The following is a 19679-nucleotide window of genomic DNA, read 5'->3' on the forward strand; positions in this document are numbered from 1 at the left end:
GAGAAAGCTAGCGTGTCTTTGACTGTTGAATTTCCCTCTTCGATTTCTGAATTGGTGCTTCGACAAACTGCCCGAGAATTTCGCAAAGCAATTTACGTGTGACAAGTGACGACACGTCTGGACAAATTGATCTTTTGAAATCCGGGGTTCGGCTCGTGGTTTCTGAGCAAGCCCAGCCTTTAAGAAATGAAACGCCTCTTTTGAGAAAAGAATCCGGCTTTTGAGAAAGGAGCCCCGACTCTTCGATTTGCGAGAGGACGCTTCTCTGAGGAGCGCCTCTCCGATTTCTTCTTTTTATAGAGGCGTTAATTTTGTTCCACAACACACTTGAGCACCCTCCTGAAACACTTCCTTCTTGCACTTGTTTAATCTTGATCATTCCGACTCTCTTCTTTCTTCACCACCTCTGAAAAATGTCTGGCCCTTCCGATCGTCGTTTTGACTTGAACATTGGTGAAGAGGCAGCTCCGCCTTCACCAGACAATATATGGCGCCCATCCTTCATATCCCCTACCGGTCCTCTTACCGTGGGGGATTCGGTGATGAAAAATGACATGACTGCTGCGGTGGTGGCCCGGAATCTTGTCACCCCCAGAGATAACAGACTGCTCGCTAGGCGGTCTGATGAATTGGCGGTTAAGGAGTCTCTGGCACTTAGCGTGCAGTGCGCCGGTTCTGTATCCAACATGGCCCAACGCCTATTTGCTCGAACCCGTCACGTTGAATCGTTGGTGGCTGAAATACAGAGTCTCAAAGAGGAGATTAGAGGACTCAAGCATGAAAATAAACAATTGCACAAGCTTGCACACAACTATGCCACAACTATGAAGAGAAAGATTGACCAGATGCAGGACACCGATGGTCAAATTTTACTTGATCATCGGAGGTTTGTGGGTTTGTTCCAACCGCATCTGCCTTCGTCTTCTGGAGCGGCACCACGTAGTGAAGCTCCAACTGATCAACCTCTGCCGCCTCCTCCTTCTGTGGCCCCGCCGACTGCTGAAGCCCCGCCTACTACTGAAGCACCACCCGACCAATGAATACTATTAGTTTACATCATTGTAAAATATTTGTACTTTTTTTTTTTTTTTATGTAATTTTTTTTTTATGTATTTTTTATTTTTTTTATTTTTTTTTAATAATTTTTTTTTTTCATTAATTTTAAATTTTATCCTTTTTTTTTTTTTTTTATATGTAAATTAATGTAAAGAGACTTTGGTTAACCTTCCCCCACACTTAAACTAAATAACACAAACTCACAGAAATCAACCAAATAACACAACTAACTAAACAAAACAAAATGAAAGCAGTAAAGATAAGGGTGGAAGAATGCAAAGCTGATTGGGTTAGCAATTCCAAAGTCTCCCTTCGTTGAATGCTTGGGTTGCCTCCCAAGAAGCGCTTGATTTAACGTCTTTAGCCGGACGCATCTTTCCTTTAAATTTCCCTCGGCTCCATTTGAACCTAAAATCAAAGAAAGAAAAATAAATCAAATATCAAAAGTAAAATACACAAACACCAATATAAACATAAACAAAAACAAAAATAAAGGGATTAGCAAAGTTACTAATCCCCGGCAACGGCGCCAAAATTTGATGCGTGAAATTACTTGACACACAAATTAAACCCTCTTTTTGACAATTGTAGTATAGATGTAAGTAGGGTATCGTTCTAGGCCGGGGATTAGGAGGGATTGCTAATCTATTCTAAATTAATTTAAAAATATTAAATAAGACTCAAGGACACAAAATTAGGCTAAAAACTCTAATAACTCGAAACACACTTAAAATGACTCAAAACAATGAAAACAATTAAATTAAACACTAGGAACTGAAATGGACGGAAATTAAATTAAAAGACTAACAATAAAGAAAACTAACTAAATAATATAATTTAATAATGGATGGGTGTTTGGTTTTGATGAAAAGTAAATTAAACTTAATTAAATTACAGAATTGATAAAAACATAAAATTAAGGTAAAATGATAAATGACGGATTAGCTAGAGGGTTCTTCTCCACACATGACACATATGCAACCTAAATTGATTTTCAGTTGTTCTTTCAATAAGTTGTGAATTTCAATACTCCAGATTAACCGTGAACAGCACTTTTTTAATCTTCAAGTTTTCCTTAAGTTATTGAATTGGACGGGAAAACGCATACAACAATTCAAAACATTCTTCAAAAGTCCCCTACGTGAAAAGCACAATAGAGATACAATCAAAGATCATTAAACTTTGTGAAAACTATAAGCATTGACGAGACATTCGTAACTATGAAAAGCATGATACTCTTGCCAAGAATTTACTTAACGTGATTGTGACTAGCAACCTTTACTACTTGTGAAAATAAGTTCATAACGATTAGGTGAAATTCACTTATATTCTAGCATCAAATTCATGCATGTAAATTAAGCGTGCACTCTCAACCAACATACACAAATCAGTTTTTATACGAACGGATAAGTAAATTGAAATCACAACTTATGAAATCACAACCGAAGGTAATCAATTCATATTACAAATATATTCATGGTTTTGAATTAACCTCTAGCCAAAATAAAATTTAATTACACATTATTAAAACAGAAATAAAATATAGATTTAGAAAGATTTAACCGAGAGAGAGGAGAGTGATTCAGTGCCAGTCTGCCCCTCGTTTTCTGCTGCACCGCTCTGCCTATATCACGCTGCCAAGGGCCTGCTGCGCAAGGGCTTCTCTCTCTAGCTGCAAAGGCAGCTTTGCTTCTCTGTTTTCTCCCCGAGGCTCACTGCCCTCTGGGCTGCCAAGACAGCCCACTGCTGTCCTCTCTCTTCCCGTTCTCCACGTCTGCGAGCTGCCAAAGGGCAGCTCCCCCTCTACTCTCTCTCTGTCAGCTTCTTTCGTTTCTCTTCTTATTCCCATCATTTTTCTTATTTTTCTTTTCATCTTTGCCGTTCCTCACATCTTCTACAAAAGATAACATCATCATGATTTATCATTATTATTATTATTCTTTTTTTAATTTTATTTAAAAGCTGATCTACACAGACAATTTTGACGAATTTATTACATAAAATTTCACTTGTTCTATTTTTATTTTCTTTGCATAACAAATCCTAAAAGCATAAAAATAACGTAAATAGATTAAAAATATAAGGAACTAACTAAGAAAAGACGAGTGAATTTGAAGTAAAAATATATATAAATATGATCCGATCACAGGGACATGAAACCTCAGTGGTAACAATTGTAACTTGTTTGTATTGATAAATTATGAACAACATTAATATTGTTTGCTATCCAAAAGAATTTTGTTGCCTACATTTTTTTTTAAACTTTTACACTTTTTTTCGCCCTTCCTAAAAAAAATCTTGATTTCACCACTGGTGGTAATGACAATGGTAGTGGCGAAACGTCTAGTTTTAAGCTCTTCTCGCCTTCTTCTCCAACTTTCCTCCTCCATTGACTCCACTTGGTTCCCTCCAACCTCTCTCCTCCCTTGTCGCCCTTCCTGTGCAACTCTGACCAAACCAGCACCTGACAATACTTGTGTTTTCCTTGGTGCCCTCTAATTTCCTCTCTCACTACCACCAGCCAATGCCCCTCGCTTGAATTCATGACACCTCTATTATTGTGATATCTGAATCTACTCACTACCACCAGCCAATGCCCCTCGCTTGAATTCATGACACCTCTATTATTGTGATATCTGAATCTAACATGAAAGTATAAACCATGAAGGCAAGAACATCTCACCCACCATCCACCGTGTTGTCTTTTTAATCTACCAGCATAGTTAGATTTACAAGGGTTGTTGAAGATATGACATAAGAATGGAGCCGACATGATCTGGTGCTTTTGTGAGGAAGAAGGTTAGTGTTTGGTTATGGATTGATGGAAACTGAGTGTTGGTTATCAAGTGCTCGGTTAATTTTTTTCAAGAATTTTAATTGACACATGAATTTATTTCATTGGGCCACATACAAAAGTTAGTATATCAGGTATTCTCCCGTGAGTATCCAAATATTATTCCCACAAAAATCCAAAATTAATAGAGAAATCCCTCATGGAACACCAGGACCATCTAAACAAATCTGTATAAACGCATAAGTGAACCACGCCCGCGAACGTTTTATCAATTTTTGTTTAGATGCACACGAGGACCATCTAAACAATTATTTTACTGTTTTGGGTCAAGCAACAATTGTTCAATATATCTGAGGTTTTGCCCAAGGCTTCTTTCTAAAATATTCAATCAAGTATGTGATTTGCAACCTAATAAGGAGATGATCCTTCGGAGATCCCCCATAAACAACCTTAGCCTTATTTTCCTCTATACTTAATTATTAGTTGACAATACTGTTGGAACCTAATTGGACTTTAACTTATCATCTTAAGGTCAAGTGACGTTAAACTTGAAATCAGTTGGAGTCAATAATTGATTAAACCATATCCGTTGAAAGTAGGACAATAAGGATGACATACCAGTAAGTGGATAGCCCTCACGTTGGAATTTTTTTGCATGTGATGGTTGCCAAACTGCTTTCGTGATAGGAGGAAACAGTTAGGGTTTACATCTATAAGAGGATTTGTCCCTACTCAAGAAGAATACGTTCTATTTTCTGAAAACTAGCCCTATTCTAGTGAGAACATAAGGTCCCCATTGAGTAGAAGATATTTCCTTATTCACGGTTCCATGGCTTTGTCAGGCATGCCCATCCAAGTCTACCCAATGAAGATGCCGGCCAGCGTTGTTTCTTGAGTTCTGAAATTGTCCCCCAATGTGATGGTGCTTGATCATTGCGTCATTGTCCATAACGTCAAGGCTTACCTACCCAAAGGTGAGAGTTATTTCTTTCTTTCTAACAAATGCATTTCGGTTGAATTCATAGCCAAGTTCTTGTTCAGATACATGTATGCATATTGTAATTTAGGGTTCTTGCTAATTGTAAAGTTCCAACCATGTATTAGCTCACCCTAAATTCAATTCTTTTAATTACTATTGTCGTTGATTATATTTTGATTCTAGGCACTATAATTCTTTGATTAATGTTTGTTGGTTTTCTTCTGGGTACTGTGATCATGTTTAATACTATTGTGAAAACACCAGAATCAACTTGGGCCTCTCCTTAAAAAACGGGAACCCTCTGAGAACGAGAAAGAGACTGGAATCGTAAAAGAATCAGGTACAGAAACCGTGACCGCGTCCATATCAAAAGGTCGCGTACACCCGAACGCTCCAGGCCACGCAATCGTCAGCTGCGCAAGTCAACTATCGAAGAAGAGGGGTGGTATGTTGTGATTAATTGGCTCATATAATTGAGTTGGCAACAAGTAAAGATTGAAGACCAAATTGATCGGAGTGGTAGGTGTGCAAAGTAAAAGGGTTCCAGAGGCAAGTCGAAAGTAGGAAAGAAGCAGCAACGTTAATCACATAAACACATGGAATTATGCATGTGTGACTTTGTGGATTAATAAAAGGAAAAGTCAGATAGTTGTTTTGACTAAATGGAGAGAATGAGGGAAGGCATGCCAAGTGCTTATCCTTTAATCATAAAGGAAACTAAAGCCTTGAATTTGGGAGCCAAGGCACAATAACGGCATCGTTAAAGGCATTGCGAAGTAGGAAGAAAACTCAGCAAAAGCCGAGCAACAATGGGGTTGGTCTGAAAGATTGCTTGGTTGCCTATGATATCACGAATGGCACAAGCTTGGTGGACTAATGTACATGGCTTTAATGGTTTTCTGGTTAAAGCTTTCTTTGGTTTTGATTATAATTGTTCACATTAATGCTTTTCTTGGTGAGTCTTATTCATGAATTGTTGGAGTTTCTGTGGAGCTTTCCTTTCCGTGGAATTTCAAGAAAAGCAGAGATAACATAAAGAAGGCAGAGAGAAAAAGGAATCAAACTCCAACAAGAATGATGCCAAGGCTGCAACATGTCTAACTAGACAAATAATCATGCTATTAAACCATTAAATAAATGTTTGTAGAACTTTCACCAAGGGGGTTTTAAGGAAATTTTGTTTATTAGGATGTTGCATGGACTTGTGGATCATAATCCACAATGGATAAATATGTTGGCCGGTTGGTTTTATAAATCATCATAAGGGTTTTTAATGAATTTTGAGCCAACTATATTCTTTTCCAAAGATTAGAGTATTAGTTGAAACTTGAGCTTTGATTAAAAAGGCTACATAATAAGGGTGCATATCAATATGATATGCATAAATTGCAGTTGTGTATCGTGCCCAAAGGTGTTACATTGCTGTTTCAATTGATTATTTATCAACTCTCCGGCTTTATCAGGTTTGTTCTTTGCTCTTTGTTCCAAAAACTCGCAGTTATATTGAGTTGTAATCTATTATCTATATATGTGGCTAATCCTAATTACTACCATTAAATTGACTTATGAATGTATTGAGTCGTATATATCTTCTTACAGGGCTTGGGTTGGGGATAATCATTATGCAGTTGGCTTTTGTTGTTTTAGTGGAAGCTTGGTAAAAAGGTTTAATTAGAAACCCACAAAGTTTTTTTGATACATACGGAACTTGAAAAATAATAGAAACTGGGCATTAATATTTATCTTTATGTTTAAAGAATGAAATTGAGATTGTAAAGGATTTTTTTATGTGCCCTATGGGTGCGTTTGGTACGTGGGACGGGACGGGACGGAACGGGACGAGGCGTTCCGTCCCGCGTTTGGTGCGCCAAAAATGGGTGGAACGGGCTGTTCCACGGGACAGATTTTGGGTGTTTTTGTGTTCCACCTCCCCCCCTGGAACGGGTTTGTTCCACGTTTGTGGAACACAATGTTTTACCATTTTAAGACAAATATACCCCATATCTTTTTCAAAAATTACACCTTCGTTCCGTCCCGTCCCGTCCCGTCCCGTTCCGTCCCGTCCCGTCTGCGTACCAAACGCACCCTATAGTATTGTAGAAAGAACCAATGTTAGTGCTCAGGCTGAAAAATAAAACTTGCATGGAGGGTTGATATTTTTATTCTTAATGGATTAATACATCAATGTCAAGTCTTTTACAATAATATTTTATGCAATAACCTTTACTTCATCAGGAAAAATCTCTGAGCGAGATTTCATAGTGCAGACTTCTGTACATATGTTTTTCACCAAAGTGAAAAAACTTCAGGAACTGGATTATGTAAATTATGGTTTTTAAACTCATAGCATGTCAATATTCTTTTCCAAAGAGGGGAATGTATCAATGGGTTGAGATGGGTATAACATTTTTAAGAGAATTAAGTTGACTGTTTTCTTGTCCAAAGACTTGAAATCTTGGTTGTTTTCTTAATTTATTACATGACTGTTATACAATAAGGTTACATGATCTAGTATCGAATTATGGCTGTTATGTTTCTTGCCCAAAGGTGTAACATAATCATGCATGAATGGAAATTAATATAGCGAAGCAAGTGGCGAAGTTTATAAAGGATTTCTCGGGTACACATTATTTGAGTTTTATGCTTGTAAGTCTTTTTAATTTTGAACTATGATGTTTGTTTAGAGAATGAAATTGGACTTCTTGAGTTTCTTTTGGACATTGAAATCGAAATGATATGAAATTGAAACTGTTAGGATGCATAAACTCATGATAGATGCACATAATGTTTTTGACAGATTGCGTTTCTTGTTTAAAGTTAGATGAATGACACAATTAATGGTCACCAAATGATCTGAATTTTTGAATGTTTAATATATGTATGTCTGCTATGTTTCTGCAAATTTTCGTAATTTTTTGCCATGTACTGTAATTATGGTGAATTTACCAGTAACTCATGCTTGTATAGGCAGTTATGCTAGCAGATTGGGTTGGTTTTTTAAGACGTCACTTTAGACTATTATTTTGATCTAAAATGGCTCTATATTTTTTTTTTTTTACTATGTGAAGTTAATAGGTCTAGTTTGATTTGTGTAATTTTGGTAGTAATCAAGCTTATCAGTTGATTATGATAAATTCAGAAATATATGTAACTCATTGTTAAAATTCTGTTTGACATATTAAGCAATTTGTTGTAAACATTCCTAGAATAAGTATGATTGTGTAAATCCTAGGTTAGATTTGATTCTAGTTATCCTTTCCTATTACAACTTGTATTACTTGGAGGAGAAGGAATATCTTCTCTCCCTTTACTACTATAAATAAAGGCACAATGTAGGAGGGATAACAACACACATTCCCCTACAATTCTACAAACACACATCTCTCTCCTCTCTCTCTCTGCCGCCGGCCCTAGTCTCTCTGTCAGATAAATATAGACCACAACACAATTATTTTTTTGGAACATTCTTTGAAGGAGAATTTTATTTTAGTGTTTGCCCAAGTGGGAGTTGTTTTTGTATTGTCCTAGCACATTGAAAGTGAACTAAAGTTTTAAAGCATATGTATTAAGGTTTCCTTCTATGTTGAATGTATGTGTAATATATTAGCAACTGATTGTTGAAAGAATTACGTTGAATCATGCTTTTAACAATGGCAACATGATTAAGTTGCATAAGTATATATTTGGTATGATTTTGTGTATCCATCATACATGTTGAAACGAATGCCAAGAAATGGATGAGATATCTTGTGGAGGACATATTGTGATATTCTTTCATTGAGATTGTGATTAATTTGCATGCTTAGGAAATTTTATGGTAATATGCTTATGTATAAACTGATTGACGAAGTAAAGTTGCTAGTGCATGTTTCAAAATTTTATCAAAAGTGTTGTTCTGCAATCAAGTTATGATATTGTAGATTAAGATAATTCTATATTGTTTTGCGTTATATCTTGCATATTCACCTAATGTACGCTTATGCTATAAGGATTCCTTTGGTTTATTTAAAGGATGCGTGCAATAAAGAATCATTGTGGCTAACCAGTTAGAAATTGGCTCATTCCGCTACTATGAGAAAGTCTTTTAGACATTAAGTTGTTGATATGCTAAATAAGTGGGACTGTTGTTCTCACTTGTTTCTGTTTAAGACCATTGGTTTTCAACTAATTTCGTAGTTGCATGTCATGGTTTTTCATTGAATAACTAGTTTATTTGCATATAGCAGAATTGATGCTTCACTTGAAGCATTTTGGCAACTCATTGAAGTTTGATAAAGGACCAAAGTCTCTGTTTAAAAAGCAAGGATGGGAGTGCTAGAATCATTCGATTCAACAGCTATGTCGGAGTAAACTTCTAATTTGATTTTTGTTTACTTTACAGCTTTTTTTGCAAATAAATGTGAGAAACTTGCTGATTTGGTTCTATGTATTGGTTTTCACATGAATTGTTTGTAATAAGCAAATGTTTGTCTGTTGGGGTTTGTATGCATTATGCTAACCTTTGTAGCATTGTTTGCTTATTTGAAACTTCAGGTTGTTTAATTGTTTAAGCATGAGAGATAACTAAATATGCTTTTTTAAAACTAAGCAACGATAAGGTAAGGGCTTATCCAGTGGGAGTATGATGCGAAAATTAACTTAACATACAAATTTAACCCTCTTTTGACAATTGTAGTATAAGTATAAGTAGGGATCGTTCTGGACCGGGGATTAGGAGGGCTTGCTAATAACCTCTAAACTAATTTAAAAACATAAAACTAAATTTAAAAACACTTAACAGGACTCACAAGACTCAAAGCAAACTTAAAATACTCAAAACAGCTTAAAACAACTAAATAAACTTAAACTAGACACTAGGAATGACTTTGGACGAAAATTGATTTTTACTTGAATCAAAACATTTAAAAACACAAATTAAAACAGATTTGAAACACTTTGAAACAAGAAACTAAAAAGGGGGGTTTTGATTTGGAGGAAGTTGTAACAAACAAACAAGTATGAAAAACTAGACAGATTGTAAAACAAATTTGAGAAATAAGATGATGGATGGGATAGCTAGAGGCTTTTTCTCCACACATGACATGTATGCAAACAACTCGATTTCCAGTTACTACTTCATTGAATTATGAACGACAATGCTTCAAATTAACCGTGACATCACTAGTTAACTCTCAGATTTTCCTTGTTTTATTGGATTGGATGACATCATTCGACAATCCAAAACATTCTTCTAAAGTTCCCTACATGACATCATAATAGAGATACAATAAAAGATCATTACGTTTAATGAAAATCATAAGCATTGATAAAGCACTTGCAACTATGACAGGAATTGAACTTAACGTGATCGTTTATAAGCGACCTTTACTACATGTGAATATAAGTTTGTAACGATTATGTGAAACTTCCTTATATTCTAGCAACGGATTTATGCATGCCAATTAAGTGTCGACCCTTAATTAACAAATACAAATAAGTTATCAATCAAATAGTTAAGCCAATTGCATTCACGATTCAAGAGTTCATAACTGGAATTTATCAAATTATATTGCACACATAATCATGGCTTTGAAATCACCCCTAGCCAAAAGGGGTTTAGCCACTCATATTTACAACAAAACGAAAGGAAATAAATTTAAACATTAGAAACAAAAGAAAGAAAACACCTAAACGCTCCAACGATCCAAGTTGGACAGCAAGCACGTCCAAGCACTTTCCTTCCCTTCCTTTGCTGCGGCACAAGGTGTTGGTAAGTGTTTGAATGTTTGTTTATATGGAGGAATGGATGTGAAGATGAATGGATGTGTTTGGATGAAGGTTGTATTGAATGCGGTAAAGAGTGGAGAATTGTGTAGATGATGTGTGTGTGTATTTTGGATTGATCCCCCCATGATGAAGGTGGATGAATGTATTTATAGGCTAGGGAGAGGATGTAGTGGGTGGTGGTAATGAGTGGATGTAGTGGTAGGTGAATGTGTTGGGTGGTTGAAATGAGTGGATGTAGTGGTAGGTGAATGTGTTGAGTGGTTGTAATGAGTGGATGTGTTGGGTGAAATGAGTGGATGTAGTGGTAGGTGAATGTGTTGGGTGAAATGAGTGTGCTAAAATGGTTATTTATAGGGAGAGGATGATGCACAAACTTCAAATTTCATCCATTCCTTTTGCTCCAAGCATATGCTATCCATTCCATGCCCAAAAATGCTCCAAAATGCACTTCTTTGCCACATTAACCCTTTGGACCTACAAACACACGAAAATAGCTTAAAATACTATAATAACTACAAACTAACAACATAAATGCCAAGAAACAAGCTAACTAAGTCGCATAAATATGCTCCTATTAGAGTATGAGATAAAACTCCATTTTAACTGACATGTCTTAAGCATCATACGTAAGTGGTTTCTGGTATTTTTGTTCCAGAGTGGCTGTGCTATTTTGTGCAAGTTTTTTCTGGAGTTCTTTACCTCGGACTAGTTATGGTAGATGTATGAGGGGATAAATGGGACTGAATGTTCATTGTTGACTCATGTGATCACTAAGGAATTGATTTTGGTTAAGGTGTTACTTATACAAGGATGATCAGTTTTAGTCCAAGTGGGAGAATGTTGGAAACTAATTGAACTTTAACTTATCATCTTAAGGTCAAGTGACATTAAACTTGAAATCAGTTAGAGTCAATAATTGATTAAACCATATCCCTTGAAAGTAGGATAATAAGGATGACATGCCAGTAAGTGGATAGCCCTCACGTTGGAATTTTTTTTTGGATGTGCTGGTTGCCAAACTGCTTTCGTGATAGGAGGAAACAGTTAGGGTTTACATCTATAAGAGGATTTGTCCCTACTTAAGAGGAATACGTTCTATTTTCTGAAAACTAGCCCTATTCTAGTGAGAACATAAGGTCCCCATTGAGTAAAAGATATTTCCTTATTCACGGTTCCATGGCTTTATCAGGCATGCCCATCCAAGTTTACCCAATGAAGATGCCGGCCAGCGTTGTTTCTTGAGTTCTGAAATCGTCCCCCAATGTGATGGTGCTTGATCATTGCGTCAATGTCCATAACGTCAAGGCATACTAATAGGATTTTTAACGTCTATGCAAATAGGGTTAAAATCACATGAAATAGTTGCAAGAATACAAGGATGTTGTAGTATAGATATTCATGCAAGGTCGATCTCCTCAATGACTATTTGGATAATTTATGTACAAACAATTCCTAATTAAATACTTAGAATTAAAACTTGAGAAAATAGATTTTGAAATTGGGTAATATTAAAAACGAATTTTAATAAAAAAAATAAAAAAAAACTAATACGACAAAAGAAAAATGTTTTAAATGCCAATTTATAAAAGCACTAGGGTTCCACCATCACCTAGCAATTCTATGTATTTTTAGCAATTACTTATGATCTACACATGCCACTTTGAAGGTTAGGTTTTCCTGATATATATTCTCCTCGTGATATTCAAGAAAGAACATAAATCTACCATGCATATGTCTGTGATATTCAGATCAAATATGAACATGCAAGACTCATTAAGTTTTATGAAATCCTTTTGAAGAATCATGCAACCCCTAAGAATGTGATATTCGCCTTAGATGAAATTACAATTATCAATCACAAAAAGCAATACTCAATCCTCAAGTGATATTCCGACCGAATTGCATCCAATCACTTGTCTAAACATCCTAATGGTGGCCAGTCATCAAGATAATTAGATAGTTTAAAAAATAGTGATCAATAATTCAAAATGTGCATGCAATCAATCATAAGCAATTAAATAAAAATTACATATTCATGCTAAGGCTCAAGGCTTCCCCCTAGCACGAGGAATTAGTTACGCATATTCATAGTTGAAATCATAGAAAATATTATTAAACATAAAAGGAATGAAAGCACTTAAAGTAGAAAAACTCTAAGAACCCTAGCAAAGTTCTTTGTCTCTGAAGTTGAATAATAATAATCGTCCTCGAAAAACTGTAGATGGCCAAGCAATATATTTGCTAAGCCATCCACAAACCCTAAAACATAGGTCTCTTATTCCAAATAGGAAACTAAGAAAAATAATAAAATATCTTAGAAAATAAAACCCTAATTAAACTAGGAGAATCTGCCAAATACTTGTCCAGCTACGTTTTAGCCTCAGATCTCCTCCAAATCCGGCCCAAGATAGCTTGTTTTAAAGATCAGAGTGTTCCAAACACATCTCCAGAAGGTCACGAAACCATCCGAGGTCATCTTGGGCTCCAAAAACGAAATTTAAGTCCAAAACGTCATTTTCCAACACCGCGCATCGCTGCTTTATTTTATCACCAGAAAATAACCGCTTGGTGGAAAAATGCCAAATTTTGATACGATCAAGCTAAGTGACTCACAAACATCTTCCAACTAGAATTACTCCAAAATGCGTCCATTTGACCACGTTTTGCTCCAAAGGAAGTCAAAAGTCCTATATTGAAAATACAATTCAAAGTATCAAAATTCTTCCAAAATATTAACCAAAATATACTAAGAATAGGGTAAAATATATAATATAAAATCTACTCATCACATAGCTACCCAAAGGTGAGAGTTATTTCTTTCTTTCTAACAAGTGCATTTCGGTTGAATTCATAGCCAAGTTCTTGTTCAAATACATGTATGTATATTGTAATTTAGGGTTCTTGCTAATTGTATAGTTCCAACAATTACATGTAGTTTAACAGGTAGTGTTGCATTGTATCGATCTACTAGGACCACTTAAGCATGCATGGATTAATTTGTTATTTCGATTGACTGTTTAACGTGCTATGTTGAAATCAAATTATCTAAAACCGTAGATGCTTTTTAACAAGAGAACTATATTATATATAGGTTACTAGAAATAGAAGTTACCAAACACTATGACTTACATTTTGGTTGGCAAGTTGTTTAGTAACGAGACAACTGTTTTGACAATGTACCAAATTAATTGTCACAAAAGAATTACTAAATCTCGGTTTGATAATAATTTGGTTTTTAAGTTTTACATTTTATGCTTGAGATGTGCAATTATAATACATGAGTGAAAGGGGTGATGAAAAACAATGATAGTGAGAAAGAAGGGAAGAATATAAATAAAAAAAAATGAATAGAAACAAAATTTTGCAAGTGAAAATAATTAGAATAGTTTTTGTTGAAGATAATTGGGACTTTGTATGAACTTATAAGGAGTTTGGTACTCTCTATATTGGCAATTGGTTTATGGTGGAACCTTACATTTCTTCATTGTATCAGAGTATTTTTTTTTTACGTGAGAAGCCCAGTAGGCGCACATGCTCTACGTCATTCTATTTGTGTCGTCATCGTGTTTGACTTGAAAATTTACCACGTATAAAAGGGTATGTTGAGAATGAATTTCACATCAAATTTTAAAACACTTAATCACATAAAAAATAATATTATGCTCAAAACTTGAAAGCGGCGATTCACCTCAGATATTGTAAAGGTGTGCCGATCGAATTTATCATGGTTGAGGTAGCAAGCTCCTTCCAACTTGTGACATACCAAAAATCATTACAAAATTGATTACGGGATTTACTTAATTTAGCAATAATAGAAGATAATCAAATTTAATCTGAGAATGCATTTGTCATTTGTCAGCAATTTCATCACATTACTACAAAGACAAAATCTGGAAAAAGAAATAAAAATAAAAAGTTGATGGAGGAAGGTGAGTCATGAATGAGGTCCTAAAATCTGACTCAGCCATGACCACGACTCAGAATTGCTAATGAGTGCTTGGCCCCTTCCTTTCTAGATGTTGCCATTTTCCTGTTGCCTCCCACCATACATGATGATGCCATGAAATGCATGCATGCATGATGGGTACATATATCCATGTAGATGCATGCAGTGGCTTGTGCTTATGGTGACGTGGTGGGAGGGTTTAGGGTTTTGTAGGATCGATTGGGTGGGCGCTGGGTATATTGACCAACATCAGAATTATGTAGTTTAGCCCCCGGACAAGAGGGGACCTATCGGTCCCATTCCGCGTCAGCTGCACAAAGCGGCGTGTTGGAGTTTGAATTTGCACGCCAAGAGAGTGCGGGCTAATTTGTTCCATTCGGATACGTCTCTTGCATGTTCTCAAACCCTATTTCTTAGAATTTCTTAGCACGAGAGAAGAATTTAATTGTTGACCTTGTTGTATAGATATTTGGCTGAACGGTTAGGGTTTTATAAAAGAGAATACAAATTCTCTTGTTACGTTTTGAATTTAGTACACTTATGTGCAAAATATTTAAAGAGTAAGATGTCATTCTACGAAATAGCCGGTTTAGTAGTTATCTTACATTTCACGGTAAAATCTTCTTTTGAAGTCATCTGATTAAAATATAATGCAAGAATGTAACATTTTGACTTGCTCATTCAGTGTTTGCTAAGATTTATTCACCTATAACCCGTTTCCTAATGGCCTAAGAATAGTATCAATCTAGATGATGTGGAATTTAATCTTAAGAAAGCCAAAATCTATGACTTTTGGCTCTTTGTTTTTGTTTGTTTAACCTGAACCGGTTTCCTATTAGTAGTCATCAAAAGTTTCAACCTTCAACTAAGTAGAAAACCTCTAAGACCATTAGACTTGAAAATTTAAACTTTAGTTTTCTTAATGACTCTGCATGCTCAATGAAAAGTGTGTAAAACGTTGTTTTTGTTTGTCTCGATAGATTGTTGTTATCGCAGTCATTTGGCTGAAACTTTTGAATACCTCAGTGCAGCCGGCATTGCCATTGTCTTATTATATGTACACAAACAAGGTAATGAAGAAAGTCCAAACGTGAGATATACATACATATATATATATATATATGTATATATATGTTTATAAAACAATTTACAAAGAAGATTGTTTATACCATATTTAGGGCCTCGTATTTAGATCTCGTACAAATACTCAGGGGACTTAAATGTAATTATGGGATAAAGGAAGGGGCAAATATGTAATAAGTGAGGAGTCCTTATTCTATAAAAGGACCCCTCACCCTCACAATTGGAGAGAGCTCACTCTCACTCTCGGAGGCCAATTCATAGGCCTGAGATCCCCTCTCTCACCCTCAAAAACTCTCAGAAGCTCTCACCCTCTCCCTCTCTATTCCCTCAAATAAATACATAATCAGTGTGGACGTAGCCCAAACATTGGGGTGAACCACGATAAAATCCTTGTGTTCTTTGTGTTCTTCGTGTTCTTGAGCGTTTGTGCAGATTCACGGTCGGATTTACGTTGTTCCAAGACCACTCCGATTTTGTGCATCAACATTTGGCGCCGTCTGTGGGAATCGATACAAAAAACTATGTCGGTTCTTTTTCATTTTTTTTCACCTCTGCCGTGATTCTGCAGAAACACTAAACCAAAATCTCAGCCCATCTCTCTCTCTCTAGAAACCCAGAAATGGCCCAAAAATCCATTTCCAAAACCACATTCAAAAACAAGTTTTAGAAACAGCCCATTGGGCATGCCAAGACACACTCTCTCATTCTCTCTCATCACTCCAGTAGAGTCGAGACAAGACGAAGAAGACCAGAAAAATTCACCTCTCTCGTCTTGCCTATCCAATCTCAAAACCCTTTCTTTCTGCACAAAGAGCGACGCTCGACCTCATGGACCTGCTCCGACCCAATCTATCCCGGGTACGGATCCTGGAACCCACCAACCGCATCTACAAGCACCGCCTGATCTCTTCCGACGACTCCATCTCCGGCAAGAAAGGCACTGGTTCTGCCAAATCTAGCAAGGCAGATTCAGGGAATCAAATCTCTCATCTCTGTCTTGTCTCTCTACCTTGATCAATGACGTGATGGAGCTCAAGGCTTGGATTGGTTAAATGATGGAGGAACTCAACGTCGGCCTCTGCAATAGGAGCTCGGCAGTGACAGGATCCCGACCTGGTAACTTGTACAGACACCCAGCGCACGACTCAGGCGGGTCGACCAGGTCAGAGAACCTCGCCAGGTCCGACTGCCTGGATTGATACGGGGCTCCGGCAAGAAAAGCAACACGAAAGGGCGGCGAAATCTAACGACTCGATTGATACAGGACGGGTCAACTCAGAAGGAACTCGGAAGAAGATCAGGCTGGGGTAGGCGAGGGTTTGGCGCTGCCAAGTGTGGGAACGACGGCAGGCTGGGACGAAAAATTACGTTTTGTTCTCTAAGGTTGGCGCTGCTGCGTTTATTTCTGTTAAAGAGAATGAGGAGGACGAGGCCGGCGAAGCTTTGTATTCCGGTGGTGTCCCCGGGATTTGGGTCTGCTCCGCCGACGCCGTCGACGACAGGTTGGAGAGAGGTGATGGAGGATCGCTACTCAGCTAGTCTTAATCTTGAAGGTGATCCCAAACAGCTTTGTGCGGAATTGTGAGAGATCAAACAATTTCATTTCCCAATTTCTCCCAGAAAGTTCACTTTTCTGATCTTTCCAAGAAAGATCGGATTTCAAATTTTCAAAATTCATAGGAACTGTTGAAAGCCGGGAGGATCACATCACCGACTTGAACGGCTGAGAGTCAGAGAAGAAGCAGTAAAACTTTCGATACTTGACGCTACTCGGCTCCAGATCGAATAAGCTCTACTGGATTTTTCCCCTTTTTTGTGATCTGCTACCTTCTCAGTAGCCAAACGCTGGGAAATTAGCTGCTGCCATTTTTGTAGTGTTTGAAGTTCTCAGATATTTCTGGATCGTCAACCCCGACTCCGACGATGAGGACCACCGTGATTCCAGATATTTCTGCACTGCTTCTCTGCCCATCTTCAGCCCAATTCTTGGTCTGACGGTTCTCTGCTCATCCCCCGACTCTCCTCGGCCGACTCTGACTCCAAGTCATCCGCATCAGAGGGCGTGGTCATCGAGGAACCCTGGGCGTTTCGTTCCCCGAGCAAGATCGCGAGTTTCTCTTCTTCCGAAATGAACGACACTAGTCCTCTTGTCGTAGATGTGCAGCGCACGACGCCTACCACTCTTACGACGCCGTTTTATTCGTTGCCGGAAACGTACTTGTCACCGGGGATCGAAAATTTTGCGAGCCCTTTGAGCCAGGCGCAGAGGGATGAGAGGGATGATAGCTCTATAGCTGCTCATAGCATATCCGGGAGGTTCCCTTCGGTCTCTTTGTTCAAGGAGTATAAGAATGCAGCTATGGCGATTCTAGAGAAAACAGATTACACTATGATTTATGGGCATCATTTCATCAAAAAGTCAGGGTGGTAAGTTCTCGGATGGACGGGGCGCATGCGACCGGCGTGAGAAGAGATTCAATAAACCAGCAGAGAAAAGGAAAAAGGAGAAATGATGGCTATTGCTGCTAGTGGCCTTAAAAGCTGCTTTTTGACTTTCCAGAAGATGCTGTAAAGACAAGTCTATGCCTCCGCCATTTGCAATCTGCCAAAGTAAAGCAAAGTAAAGAGCACTTCACTTTACTTTTGTCTGCCATCTGCAAAGGCTAATGCACCTGGACCTCAGCAAGAGCAAGAGAATAATAAATGCAGCGCAAGGAAAAGAGAAAGAAAAGGGAAAGTAAAAGCAAAGCAAAGTAAAAGAGCAAAGCAGAAAGCATGGCTACCCTTTCAACATGAGATTTGCGGTGGAAAAGAGCAAAACAGAAAATATGGCTACCCACTGAGATAATTACAAAAGTATAAAAGAAAAGAGAAAAACAAAAGTAAGGAATAAACATTCTACCAGAATGATGTAATTTATTATCTTTCGGAGACATATGTATAAACCCCATCCGAGGGTAATATGTATAAACCCCATCAGAGGGTAAAAAAAAAAAAAAAAAAAAAAAAAAAAAAAAGAACAACAACGACAAGCCCAAAATAAATGGGTTGGACTGGAATGTTGTGGAGGGCGAAGGCCCATAAGCCCAAAATCGCTCCAACCAGGCGATCAAAAGTACGCCCAGTATTCCAAATTATACATGAGCATTACTCATGTCATTCATACATAAACATTTATGAACATCACTCATGACAATCATACATAAACACTCATGACCATCATTCATGTCAAACATTCATGAGCATCACTCATGTTAACATTCACGAGCATCACTCATGACAACATTCATGAGCATCACTCATGTCAATCAACATAAACATTCATGAGCATCACTCATGTCAATCAACTTCAAAAGCTTCATTTACAGAGCTCTAGCTTCAAAGACTTCATTTACAGAGCTCTAGCTTCAAAGACTTCATTAGCAGAGCTCTAGCTTCAAAAGCTTCATTTATAAAAGCTCCAGTTTCGAAAGCTTCATTTACAGAGCTCTAGCTTCAAAGCTTCACTTGCAAAGCTTCACCTACAAAGCTTCAGTGCAGGGTATACAAATACCGCCTCCGAACAACCACCACTTCGGCCCATACATGGATTCAATTTGAAGTCTCCAGCCAACAGACTCTATTGACCGAAGACTTGGGGGACTACATTATGTACCATATATTGGGCCTCAACTGGGCCTCATAAAAAATACTTCGGAGACTCTAGCCCATCACTTATGTATTGAGGAGCGAGCCCTTATTCTATAAAAGGGACTCCTTCACTTTTAGAGAGCACTCATGAAAAATACTTGGGGGACTCTAGCCCATCACTTATGTATTGAGGAGTGAGCCCTTATCCTATAAAAGGGACTCCTTCACCTTCAACACCACAAGCCGAGCCAACCAAGGCAACACAAGCTACAAGCAAAGCGGCCTCACAACATGTGCTACTTCTAGTTGAACATCATTTCAGATTGGGTACCGCCTCATATCGAGCATCAGTTCTAGACGACATCTAGTTACTTCGGCCCACACATGGACTGAATTTCAAGTCTCCAGCCAAAAGACTCTCTTGA

At 37.5% G+C, this 19679-nt stretch overlaps 1 long non-coding RNA gene across 1 annotated transcript; it reads left to right on the top strand.

The window, feature by feature from the left end:
- The first annotated feature begins 4559 nt into the window (after nt 1–4559).
- LOC126617957 (uncharacterized) lies at nt 4560–7360 on the top strand. The gene is made up of 3 exons (XR_007621600.1): nt 4560–4824; nt 5094–6629; nt 6922–7360. It is a non-coding gene; the product is annotated as an uncharacterized LOC126617957 (long non-coding RNA).
- The last annotated feature ends 12319 nt before the right edge of the window (nt 7361–19679 follow it).

This window comes from Malus sylvestris, chromosome 4 (assembly GCF_916048215.2).
Source record: "Malus sylvestris chromosome 4, drMalSylv7.2, whole genome shotgun sequence".
Lineage (NCBI taxonomy): Eukaryota > Viridiplantae > Streptophyta > Magnoliopsida > Rosales > Rosaceae > Malus > Malus sylvestris.